Raw genomic sequence first — 13089 nt, 5'->3', positions numbered from 1 at the left:
AGAAACTCCCTTTAAGCTACTGACCTTCAACCCAACTGTATGACTCAGGATTTCCTCTGGGAATGCTGCTGGTGGCAAGCTATCTTACTGATGACAATCTAATACGCTCAACTGTTTAAGTCTTAGCTTAGAAGACAAGTTCAGTGGGTGTGGAATTTGACATGGCTGCTATTTTCTTTGAGCACATGTAAGAAATCATGTGTGTGTGTGTGTGTGTGTGTGTGTGTGGCTGAGAATTGTGACCAGGGCCTCACAAATGCCAGGCAAACCCTCTCCCACTGAGCCACACCTGATAGAGACTATCTTTCTGTTACATTCCACCTTCTACAATTACAACTGAAAAGTCAACTTCTCCTTTGAAGGGAGTGTCTCCCCTCTACTGGATATTTTAAAAACTTGCCTTATTGTAATGCAATGTCTGCTTATTGTAGTTTTGGGTATTATTTTTTCCAGAGCTTAAAAAAGAAAAACCAAAAGATAACATTAGTTTGAGAATGCAAAACCCTGGAAGAACAAAGTTGTTGTGACTTAAAAAGAATAAAATATCTCATTTTGAACTCAGTTCTTAAAAAATTAGAGCCCAAAGAATAACTCACGTATGTATATTTGTTTCTTGTGTGGCAATCGTGTCCTAAGAGGATGAGTAAGAAATACATTTTGTGCCGGTGGAAATAAATATTTGCTCCTATGTTGAGTGAGGAGTGCGGTGAGACAGAAGGGGAAGGTGATTTGGAAGAGGAAATGTCAAAAGTCGTGAAGAAAGAAAACCAGTTGATAATTGAAATGGCCACATGCCATTTTTATTTACAAATTGGATGGCCCGTGGGAGGCTTGGACTCCCCCAGATTCTAGGAAAGAGAAGATGCTTTTGTTCCAGGGACAGTCCTTTGGTTTGCTCAGCCCAGAAGAGCCTCAAAGGATTTCTCCATTCGCCCTTTGACGAACATCATGGAACTGCCAGTGAGCCTGAGAGCTGAGCAGTATCGTGGCTGCAGATACAGAGCATGTCCCCATCAGAGTCATGTCTTCTCCCTCACATGGCTCTGGTGTCCACCACCTGAGCTAGTTGCCATTGCTCCTTGTCACGGGAAACGTGGGAGGAATGCCCATTGAGCAGCCTGCAGCGTCCAAGAAACCCACACTGTGGTGACCCAAGGAGGACCCTCCAGAAACATCCCACTGGCTGCAAAAGCCCACAGGGAAAAGACCCAGCTCTGAGGCAGGCCCGTCCTAAGGCACCTGTAGTGCGACGCTGACTCCTTCTGGGGCATGGACACCTAGGAGAGGAAGGCTTTGGGCTTGGACTCAGAAGACCTGGATTCACTTGGGATTCAACGTCCACATACCCTCTCCTCTTCTTATCACTCATCTCCAAAGTGAGGTTTGTCCATGAAGTCACCAAGATGCCCCCGGCCCTGCATCAAGTCCAGCTACCTGGCCCTCGCCACCCCAACAAGTTCCCTTCCACTCAGCATGAGCCACACTCTACCCTGTTGATTTTTTTCCACTTTCTTTCTTGGCACCGTGGTCCATACTTGGAATTTGTTGTCACCTCTCTCCTTGTTCAAATCCTGTTTGTTCCTCAGGACGATTCCAAGCCAGGACTCTTCTGTTCTGCCATCCACTCATGTTGTGCACAGACTTGGTAAAGGGCCCACGAGGTGATCTTTCTCCTCTACTGAACACAGAGTCAGGAGATGCCTCAGGCTTGGAGCACAGACCTGTGTCTGAGCAAGCCGTGCCCTTAACACAGACCAAACTCTCCTGTGTCTTTCCACAGTGTCAGAATAGCAACAGAGACACAGGCTACACCACCTTCCCTGGTGGCAGTTCACTGAATAACCATGGGTCACCCGACAGCCATCAGGCAGGCCATCACGAGTTCTTTAATCCAGTCTAAACTAGTAATATTTATATCACCAAAGTCACTCTCGTACTTCACACAATGACACATATGTGGGTCAGAGAGGGGCTAAGAAAGGGTTAAGCAGCCACAGGAGTCTCAGTCCTGAACCGAGAGCAAAGGCAGAGAGCAGGTGGAATGCAAACCCACTGCAGGTGGTCAGTGGGACTGGGAGCCAGCTGAAGACCTTGGTCAGGCTCAGAGCTGTCTCAGCCCAAGCACTTGCTCTAGGCCATAGTCCAGAGGATGGCCATTTCAGAGAGTCAGCATGGAGGGCCAGCTGGGGAGGTCAGCATGGAGAGGGCCATGTGTGATTGTCACACAGGCAGGAGCAACCTGGCTGTGCCTACAAGGGCAGAAATGGCGCTTTCGCAGAGTGACAGTTTTTCTGGGTAAAGCTCATGACAGGGACCTGGTAAAGGGATCAGTTTCTGTGCTGTCCATTCTCAGGGTGCTCCTCCTTGTTTGGGTCTTGAGCGAGTGGTCTGGTGTGTTCAGTAAGATCCAGGGCCTGCGCTTTCTGACGGGAGTTCCATATACCCACACATCCATGTGCTTCTGATTTAATTCAAGTTCACGGGTAATCATTTTTATCAGCAGAATTGATTTATTTATCAGATTGTGCCTTATGTTTGTGTGGGGCAGATGGCGGTTGTATACTTGTACAAGCATGGTGCAGCGCCATTCCACCTTGGCACTAGGACTCAAAATAGAGTGACTCATGGCAAAGTATCACTTTATAAAATGGAACCACTTAGGGCAGGCACAGCCTGAGAACCACTTTTCTATACATCATGGACTAACTCAGGGCAGGCAAAGCTTGCTCTCCACAACCTGGATTTGAGTTTACAGTATTTAATAAATGTGAGTTATTTATTCTTAGATATACTGTTTCCATCCTGTGGACCACAACATCTTCTAATGTGAAATGAGAATACCATTGCATTTGGTTTACTTATTGTGGGTAAAGGGAGTCTTGCATGACTTCATGCCTGTCTGGTTAATTGGAAAACTACCATAATCAAGGTACTATCCTCAGGATACATAAAAACATTCACCACACTCATATTAGATATACTTAAAAATTAATAGGAACTTTTCATCCATTATGGTAATAAATTTTCACAATAATCCTGTCAAGCACCTGCTTTCAATAACTAATTTCTTTTTGTGGGTTTGAAAAGGAACTTTAGAAAGGTTAATAGCCTTACTAAAGTCACTAAAGATTATGCAACAGGCTGTTGCCAAACCCGAGCACTTAACCACTACCCTATCTCTCTCTAAGTTGTTCTGCTTTCCAGAGTGTTAGCTACTGTCAGTTGTTGGCATCACTTGTGTTCTGGGAAAAGAACCTTAAAGCTGCTGATGGGGAACAGACATGTGCTGCCCGCTGATCTTACACGGGCTCTGTGACCCCTCCACACTAACACGCCTTTACAAATCCCCTCCTGTGGGATTGAGGTGGACCCACTGGGACCTGTTATCCACACTCTGGGAATGATTGAAGTGAAGCTTATCACCACAAGTCAAAGGTCACATGCCCAATCATTGAGTTAAGAGACTTCAATGTGTGACCCCAGTACCCAATGCCTGACACTCTCTGTGTCCCCAGGTCTACAAAGGAGTGCCACAGCAGAGCAGAGGCTGTGTTTCCAACTTGTCATTGTCTGCTGCACATCCTGCTGCCTCTGAACATGGAGAACAGAGACAAGATAGTTCCTGGCTTGCTTCATGGCATTGAAAGGAATTGTGCTTCTTCCTGTACACTATCTTCAGTTTTCTTGTCCATCTCAAATAAAGCAAGTTGTCCGTGTTTGTACTTCATTGATGTTTCCTCTGCGTCTCAGTGAGGACTCTTTCAGAAGCAAGCACAGAATCTTATGTCAAACTCTTTGAAACAATATCCTGGCTCTGGTCCTGGGAATCTCACGGGGAATACTGGCTTCAGGCACCAGCTGATCTGAATGATCAAATGCTGCTGCTGACCTCTCTCTCTATCTCCTGGTCTCCTTAGGGTCCTCATTCAGGTTGGTCTCACTCTCAAGGATGTTCCCTGACAGTTTCTGTCAGCTCTGTTTACTCAGCCACGGCATCTTTTTGTTGGGAAAGTTGCCGTCCTCCTTCCCAGAGTGTTGGAGCTGAACGGGGGGAGGAGACATTTGGCTTTTCAGAAGTGATTTTATGAGCTCCATTGATACATCTCCAACTGAGACGGGAATGGATTGTCAGTGAAGACATAATGCACAGAAGAGAGCAAAGGAGGAGGGCCCCCGTGTATACACCATGAGGATTAGAGAGCCATACCTTCTCACTGAAGCTACAGCATGTTCAAAATCATCTCTCTATATATAAATATCTCATAAGATTATGAACACACACGTGTATAAAATATTGGTCTTCACACAGTTTTTCAAACCCATTGTCTGCCTCCAGATGGTTCGGAGTCTACATGGAGGAGGCCTCCGTTCCGCAGCAGGGCTCTGCGACCTCCCAGGGTGAGCGCTCTGCATCTGTGGCCATGAGGGCCGCGTCTGGGGTGGGGCGTCTCCTCCCTCACTCTCAGCTCTGCTCCAGGCTGGCCTTCTTGGTTGTTCCTGAGAAGTCTGTCTCCCCCCAAAAGTCTCATGTTGTAGTTTTGGGGGTCCTGGGGGAAGCTAGAATGTCCTCTGGGAGAGCAAAGCAGGACAGGCTCCACCTGGGTGCCAGGGCAGGAGCAGGTGCAGCTGGGCAGTGAACTCTGAGGTCCCAGGGAAGTCCAGAGACAGCAGAGTGCAGGGAGGCTGTGGGGCAGCCCTGGCCTGTGCCTCACTCACTATCCACCTCCACCCACTCCTGGCAAGCACGCGCCGATGAAGTCCTGAACAGGTGGTCATCAGTGTGTCCCTTCCACGGAACAATCGTGACAAAACTGGGGCTGTCTGGGGAGCGTGAGGCTCCACCTGGCAGAGGGATGGGGTCTGCGGTCTCATTTCTCGTCTGTCTAGTTCGCTTTCTCTCTGGGGATCCACAACACTGCAGAAAGAAGCCCAGGACACTAACCTGTGACCGAGGGAATGGCATGAAGAATGCCCCGGAACCCTCTTGCTTGGGGAGACTTGGTGTGTTCCCATAACCTTGGCGGCTCCCGCTGACTAGGTCAGGATGGAAGCTGTCCCTGGCATTGAATCTGGCATCTGGTTGCTCGGGTAACCTGGCAGTAGTGGCCCTGAAGAGGCTGACTTGCAGGCACACAGGGTAATGAGGACCCCGGCAGCCCCTGGGGAGCTCAGGAAAACTGGGGTCAGGAAATCCAGGAAGTTGGCATCTGGGCCCCGTCTCAGAAAATAATAGGCACCTGTCACCAAGTGGCTACTCAGGCCAAGCCTGCAATTTCCAGAGATGAACTGTGGGTGTGAAGAGGGTTCTGGTTCCAAAGAACCAGCCACAGTGAAAAAGAATCGGGAGTGAGTCTGCTCGTGAGCATGACCTGACTTCGAGTTCCACAGGTTTTGAGTATTATTTCAAAATTAATGCTTAGAGGGTATTATTTTATTATAAAGGAAATAAAAACAAAACAAGGACCCTAAGTCTAACAACCGGGTTACCTTGTTGGTAAGTTAAGAGAAAAGGAATAATATATGCCCCCCACAAATATTTACTGATTTTATTCTGTGTTCCAGGCACTGGGCAAGCACTGGGGAAATAGTAGATAGCAAAAAAGTCCAGAGTCCCTGCCAGCACAGAACTTGTGCCCCAGTGTCTGGGATAGAGATAGGAACAGAAAATGAAGAAATGATGAGCAAATTAGAAAAGAGGGCAATGGCTGAGTCGTCCCCAGGGCCCGTGTTGGAGTCCTAACCTACAACACCTCCAAGGTTTGGAGGCAGGGTTTTCAGAGGAGGTTGAATTAACAAGCCGGTGTTGTGTGGGCCCCAATCCAATAGGGCTGGTCTCCTTATAAGAAGAGGAAGAGATGGCAGAGGTGCACACTTACAGAAAGAGGCCAGTCCACGAAACAGCAAGAAGGCAGCCGTCTGCAAGGCCAGGCGAGGCCTGAGAATGAATCGCTCTGCCAACCCCTCCATCAGGACTTCCAGCCTCAGGAGCTTCGAGAAAGGAGAGTCCTGCTGTTTAACTGCCAGGGACCAGTTGTTTTGTTATGGCAGCCATGGCGGATTAACATGATTATTCTCAAACTGTTAAGGACAGCAGAGAACAAAATATAAAGGGGGTGGGTAAGGGGCCGGAGGTGCGGGTGGGAGCACCGTGTGGATGGGAGCCAAGCAGGAGGAGGTATCCCCAGGAGAGCCTTCCAGGCGGGCCCAGGGCCCAGGTGGGACCCGGGAGGAATAGCTCATGCACAGTCAGGGTCTATGCAAAGATAGGATCCACTCTGAGAGAATCAGTGTTTTTTAATTGACAAAAATAACAGCAATCTTGTGGGTCTTCTTTATTGTGTTTAAGATGGGCAGATAGGTACTTAGGTGAAATTTGATTTTTAAAATGGCATTGAGTGTCTCAGTCAGGCTATGGAGGAAGTATTCCTTTATATTTGTTAAAGTCTTATTTTATGTTCCCCCAAATTTAATAGACTTATTCATAAAACTCTTGCACTTCCTTCCCTGTGTTCCTAAATATTTTTATTTAATTATCGATATTGAAAATGATGTCATTTTCTTCCTGCTATAATGTCAAATGAGCAGGGTAACACTTTCTCTGTAGGCTCCCTGGAGGGAACAGTGACAGGACTGAGAGTGTTCACTCCTTACTCTTCCCCTTGGGGACCAGGTTGAGTGGTGCGCATGGCTCCTCTTTTCCTTACGGATGTGTTAACAAATTCTTCTGCCTGCATGACGGACTAGCAGAAGGGAAAAGATGGGCAGTGGATGGCCGAGGTGTCCACTCTTCCTGCCCCTGTTCCCCATGTGCTCTTTGTCCTTCACATGGGACTCCTTCTAACTCTGTGCTCTTGACTCTTCCATCAGGTCTTTGGAAGCCCAACCCCAACAATGCGACTGGGTGTCTTCCTCAGGGTGCCCTGTGCCGCGTCCTCCAGGTACTGCCTGGTAGATGCCAACTCCTGCTCCTTCTTGTCATCATTTTGCTTTTTTCTTTCCCCAAATCAACAACTGTTGGAAAGCTAAGCACTAGGGAGCTACACAGAGGTCACACGATACCCCCAAATCACTTATTGAAAAGGTCAGAGTGAGGCCCTGGGTTTGACCCCCAACGATCTGATAAAGAAAGAAGAAAACATTAAAGTCAAAAAGTTTTAACAAATTCCCTTGGTCTCTGGATGTTGTAACTGTGTGAAAATGAAAATCTCCTTAGTTATCTTCCATTTCTTCCCTTCCACCAAATAAACTGGATGATGTGGTGTGGAGACTGCAGCCCCTGACCACAGGCCTCTTGCCCTCTCACCCAGCACTGACCTTGAGTCTATCGAGGCTCCATTTCAAGCATCTCTTCATTTCCAGGCCTCACCAGGGCACTCAGTTTTGAAAGACCCTGCTTCCTACGGGGTGGGATCTGCCTGAAGCGGGGGGCACCCAACTGTGAGCCCTTCAGAGGACCCTGGTGGGCTTTCACTGTCTGCTGCAAAATAAGGAGCAGCTGATGGAGGGGCCCAGCCCAAGGGGCCTGGCCGTGCTTCCGCACTGTGGCCCCGTGTCCCAACGGAACCGAGTCCCCAAGTCTCCTGGCAGACAGGTATCATCAGCTTGGGTCAGAGGAAGGTTGTTCCAGTGAAGGGGAGGTAGAAGGGAGAAAATGACAAGGATTCGACTTATGGTGAGTTTTAAAGTCCACCAAACATTTCTACTCACATAACACGCTTAATCCCTAAAACCATCTTGGTCTCTTCATGCCATTTCACGGGTGTAGAAATGAGTACTCAACCAGCTTAAGTGACTTGACAAAAACCACAGAGTTAATAAACAGAAGTTTAGAACCTAAGGCTCATCTGTCAGCTGCTCTGACACCCCACTACACTGAAGGGATGGGGGGAGAGAATTCAGTCCTGGGGGGTGAGGAGGTCTGAGGACAGGGGCTGGCAGGAGAGACCTGCAGTGGCAGTGCAGAGCCGTGGGGCCTCGGGGGGTCCGGACGGTAGGAGGAAGGCCCCCTGCACAAGAGCCAGCTTTGGTCTCCTGAGTCAGCCGCCTCTCCATTCCCAGCATCAGGGTCTGGTGTGGGAGAGAGCTTCCCCACGTCTGGGGTTTACAGCGCAAGGTTGGGTGGGACAGAGACAGAGATGGGAAATACCGCAGGGTGCTCAGGAAGCTGGGAGGTGAGGAGGGAAAAGAAGACATGAGCATTCTGGCCAGAAGTAAGCAATAATGTGGAAAAGAAAAGCCCTAGGCGGGTGTCACCATGACGACATGGACCAATCGCTGCACAACTGGAGGACCTCTGGTGCAGGTTTGCAGATGAACCTTGGCTGGCCATTGGCTACACGACTGTGTTTGTAACGACACCCAAAGATGCAAACCCGGACCCCCCCCTGCTGTGTTCCATGGGCACTGACTTCCCAGGCCGCCTGCCCACAGGGATGGACACAGGAGCTGTGAGTGTTTTCTGTACCTGTGCTGTTGGTCACGTCCTGTCCTGTCAAAGTGGTTTATCCTCCATTAGAAGAGGATCTGCTATGACAGAGGAGTTTGGGGCCAGACAATGATTTAAAAGTAACCCAGCCACTCCCTTATTTGGAGTTCTTCACCATGAAGTTAAAACCGTCTTTCTCTTCCCGCCGGCAGCTTTCACCACACACCACTTTACTGTTATCTGCGTCTTTGGAAAGACCTTGGCCGTGCCCTGGGCTTCTGTTCCTTCCCTTCCTTTAAAGCACAAAAAGTTGTCCTGGTAATGACACAGCTGACCCCTGGAGGCCGGGGAGGAAGGTGAGATCCCGAGAAGGAAACCTGGAGCACTTCATGGTGGGAAGGAGGGGAGGCTGGGGCCAAGCATGCGTTTGGCGTGGGAGTGGGGTCACGTCTGCCTTGACCTGTCCACACTGAATCAGCTCCGTGACGGATGGTGCCAAGAGCAACCACAGTGCCTTCCCTCCCAGAGAAGACTGACTGGTCAGCTTTCATGCAGACATTTTGCTCAAGAAACATTGACTGAGCATCAAACAGAACAATCACAAAAACTTCCTATATTCATGGTCCTTGTGGGAAGATCGATGATGAAAACAGAAATAAGTAACACTCAGAACGTTACGTGTTGAAGGGCTGGATTCAAAGAAGAGTATCAGGGGAGAGGGATGTGAAGTATTGAGGGGTCTGTGACAAGGTGTCCAAGGAGGGCCTAGGACTGATACTTGAGAGACAGTCCAGTACCTGACTCTGGCTGTGTGGGCAGTGTGAACCTGAAGCCATATTTGATCTTGGTTCCCTGGGAACCAGTACATCCCCTGAAACCAAGAGGCAGATTTTAGAACATGCCGACCTAAGATCCTACTCAGTTCCACTTGATAACACTGTTACCCCTACTGTTTATTTCTGTACTTATTGTTTGATTTTAACTGACAAGTAAAATTTGTATATGTTGATGGTGAACACATGATGTTTGGACATGCACACAGTGTGGAACGGCTACATCAAGCTACTTAACAGATACATTTTCTCTCATGCTTATTTTTTAACTCTGCTCATTGATTAGCAGGAAGCTATGAACAATATTTGGTCCTCCTGTAATCTTTGCCTACAGAGTTAGTCTCAGAGTCAGTTGCTTAGAACAATTTACAGCAGTCCTACCCTGAAGATGCCAGTTTCCTAAACCCGCTGCTGTGTTCCCGAGGTCCCAGAACATGCTGGGACACAGTGGCATTCTAAGTGAAGCAGGAAGCTCTACAAGGAATTCTTCCACACATCAAAGATGACTCAGGGGCTCCCTCCACTGGCCCGGTGCCTTGGGGCAGCTACCCATGTAGAAATCCCGTCTTGCTATTCCCAGGGATGGAGACCCAACAACCCAGCTGGGAGTCCCAGAGTTATAATGAGGAAGACTTCCAGAAGGTAGAGGCCAGTACGTCTGCCTCTGGCTCATGAATGTCCACACTCTTGGTTGAGCTAAGCCAACACGTGTATTTAATAGACTCAGCTTATTCCTTTCTTCACATGGACGCCATCCCTATACCTGGAGGACAGGAAGGGAGGTCCTGGAGCTGTGGTATGGAGACCTGCCTCCCAGCGCAGGACTGCTCCGTTTCTGTCCCGGGTGTCCCCAGGTTGACACTTTAACCACTTCCTGTCCACATGGAGAGCATGAAGGCAGCACAGCAGCTCATACTCACCCTATGCTTAGCCTTAGAGACACTTGTGGTTCTTGTGCCCTCTGTTTTCTCTATGGCTGCTTGGCTCCTACATCCCTGTTCTCAAAACAGCACCCTCAGTCCATGTCAGGGACCAGCGCAGGAGAAACAGGGCAGAGTAGAGGTGTCAGAGGTGCTGGGCCTCACCTGGCCCCACGGGGACCCTGTTAAGGAGCTTGCCGCTTCCAGCTCAGGGTCATCCCCTGGGCTCAGGGCAGAGGGGTGCCTCAGACCTCTGCATCCATCAGGAGGCATGGGGAGGAGCAGGAAAGACCCTTCCATTGAACTTGGAGTCGCTCAGTACCAAGAAAAGTCCACTTTAAATAAGTCCACAGAAATTAGATATAACTCTTCAGAAGTCCCTTGGTTGGGGTGGATCAGTGGGATGGGAGTGTGAAAGAAAGTGGCAAGATATTCTCCAGAATCGAGAGGCTCTGGGCTCCCGTGCTCCAGGTCAGCCAGCAGGGCCAGCACCGAGAATGACAAGAACCCAGGTCTTCTACATGCTTAGTTCTTTGCCGTCACTGCTACATTACGTCTGCCCTTCCTGGCAAGGAGGAAATGCAGAAGTGTCCAGCGTTCTCTCAGGGATAGCTTCCTTCCCTGTCAAATCCTTTTGGGAAGCTCAGAAAGCTTCACTGCGCCTGCCTCCCTGATTCTCTGAGCCCCTGCTGCAGAGCGAGGAGCCGGCAGCCCTGAGTGACTGCAGCCGGAGGAGGGTGCTGCCACCTCCTGGGCGATTCTGAGACTTTGTGCATCATGTTTTTAATACTAAAAATGCACTGTTTATTTAAAAGCAAACTTAACCGGTCATTTTGTATTTCACCAGGCAACTATCCCAGTCCACATTTCATAAATGAAAAAAATGCCCAATGAGGTGAGTCATCAAGGAATGGAAAAATATTGAAAGAATAGGTAAAAAAGAAGGTATGCTTTCTATTCTGAAACTGCCATGGAAGGAACAGTCTTAAAAAAGTATTAGCCGTTTGCAAAGACGCATGCAAATCTGTGCAAATAAATAAATGGGGACAATGGAACTGAGAGAATGTGAGGAACTGGAGGCAGCAGAGGGTCCCATTGAGCTTCCTCTAGGGCCCTGGATCTGGAGGGTTTTGAGCCTAGGTGGGCAGAATGTAGGAGGGGAGAGTGGCCTCAGTCCCTTCTCCAAATAAAGTCAGCAAGGCTATAAGGACTCCTGGGCCCATCTCTCCTGTTCTCATTCCATTCCAGGGTGCCAATCTGACCAGAAAATGTTTTGCAACCTTTTTAAAAATTTAATGGCAGAATAACGTTCCATTGTGTGCATGTGTGTGTGTGTGTGTGTTGTTGTTGTTTACTAGAGGAAAGAGGCTCTCCTGAGGTCTGTAATGGAGGTGCTAAGAGACCTTGCAACACACATGTGTGGTAGATACTGTTATTCCCAATTTACTCCTGGAAAAATAATACATAGAATGGGAAGATAAATACTGCAAGCTAGACCAGGATTTGATCCCAGGCAGTGCAACTCCTGGACACGGCAGTATTTTTAAAAATCATATTACTTCCTTTGCTTTGAGATAGTCAAATGCCTAACTGCACAGCTTGATAACTTTGTACACATGTATATTCAAGCAAGCAAACAGTTTAGGAAGTAGCTTGAAAGCATTTCCAAAGGCTTCTCCTTTGCCCCAGGATAGGGATATAGCTAAGCGGTAGACTGAGTGCTTAGCAGGAGTGAGGCCCTGGGTTCCATCCCAACACCACACACACACACACACACACACACACACTCACCCTCTTGCCCTATGCCAGTCAACCCCTCCCCTCAATCATAACCACTGTTCTGACCTCTGCCAGCACAGGTAAACTTTACCTGTCCCTGAACTTTCCACAGGTGAAACCACACAGTCCCCCATGCCTACAAATTCCTTCACAGAACATGCATTTTAACCACTCCAGGCTGACGGCTCCCCGCGCAGTCATGACAATAAAAACTGTTTGGATCATACTTCATAGTGCTCCCTGGTCCTTTCATGGCCTCACTGTGTTGTCCCCAGCTGAGCTTCCATTTTACTGCCAGAAAAGAGAAACTGAGCCCTGCTGAGGACTTGGCCCTGAGCCACAAAGCTAGAGGTTGGCGTTAGCTGTCGGGCCCAGGTGATGGAACTGGGATCCCAGGCCCACTCTGAACACCAGCCTGTGGGGTTCTGCCCTGCGTGCTGCCCGTGCCCTTGAGGACAGGTGATGGTCCTCCCCAGTAAGATCCCGGGTCCGTTGGGCTCAATTTCAGCCATAACCAGCAAGGTTTGTGTTCCACGGGGGGCCACTTCTCGGAGTCGTGTGGCATCAGGCGGGTCTCCGCTTCTCTGGGAATTTGGTTTTCTCACTACAAAATGGCCTTTAGAATTCTCCGACTTTCTAAAAGGAGAGCTCACCCGTCAGGTTTCAGCAGTGCTCCTGCCCTTTGAGCAGCCCTTTCACACAGAGTTTCAGGACCAACCGAAAGATTCCTGCTGCACCGAAGAAGATTCTGGGGAAGACCTGGACGCAGTACGGTCTCTGCAGTATGGTGGTTATCCTCCCGTCCCCGTGCCTCCCAGGGCCACGCTCCCCACAGGCCTGGCCTCCTGCAGATTTCCTCGGAGCTCAGTGGTTCTTGGAGAAGGGCTACCCTTTGTCGCTCTAGGTCTTCTCCCACTGCGCAGACCTGGGCCGTTGATTTTCCTAGTGAGAACTGAGCACGGGCTCAGGCCTGGAGCAACACCACTGCAGGTGGGATCCTGTTGCTGCCTGGGGCTGGGGCTGGTGTGGGGGCAGATGGAGAAGCTAAGGACTGGACCGCAGACCTCCCCAAGGCCACGGACTGTAAAGGTCAGGCCAGCCCTGCCCTGCAGCACAAGGACTCTGGGAGCAG

This window comes from Urocitellus parryii, chromosome 14, assembly GCF_045843805.1.
Source record: "Urocitellus parryii isolate mUroPar1 chromosome 14, mUroPar1.hap1, whole genome shotgun sequence".
Taxonomy (NCBI): Eukaryota; Metazoa; Chordata; class Mammalia; order Rodentia; family Sciuridae; genus Urocitellus; species Urocitellus parryii.
Note: the sequence above shows the minus strand (reverse complement) of the source record.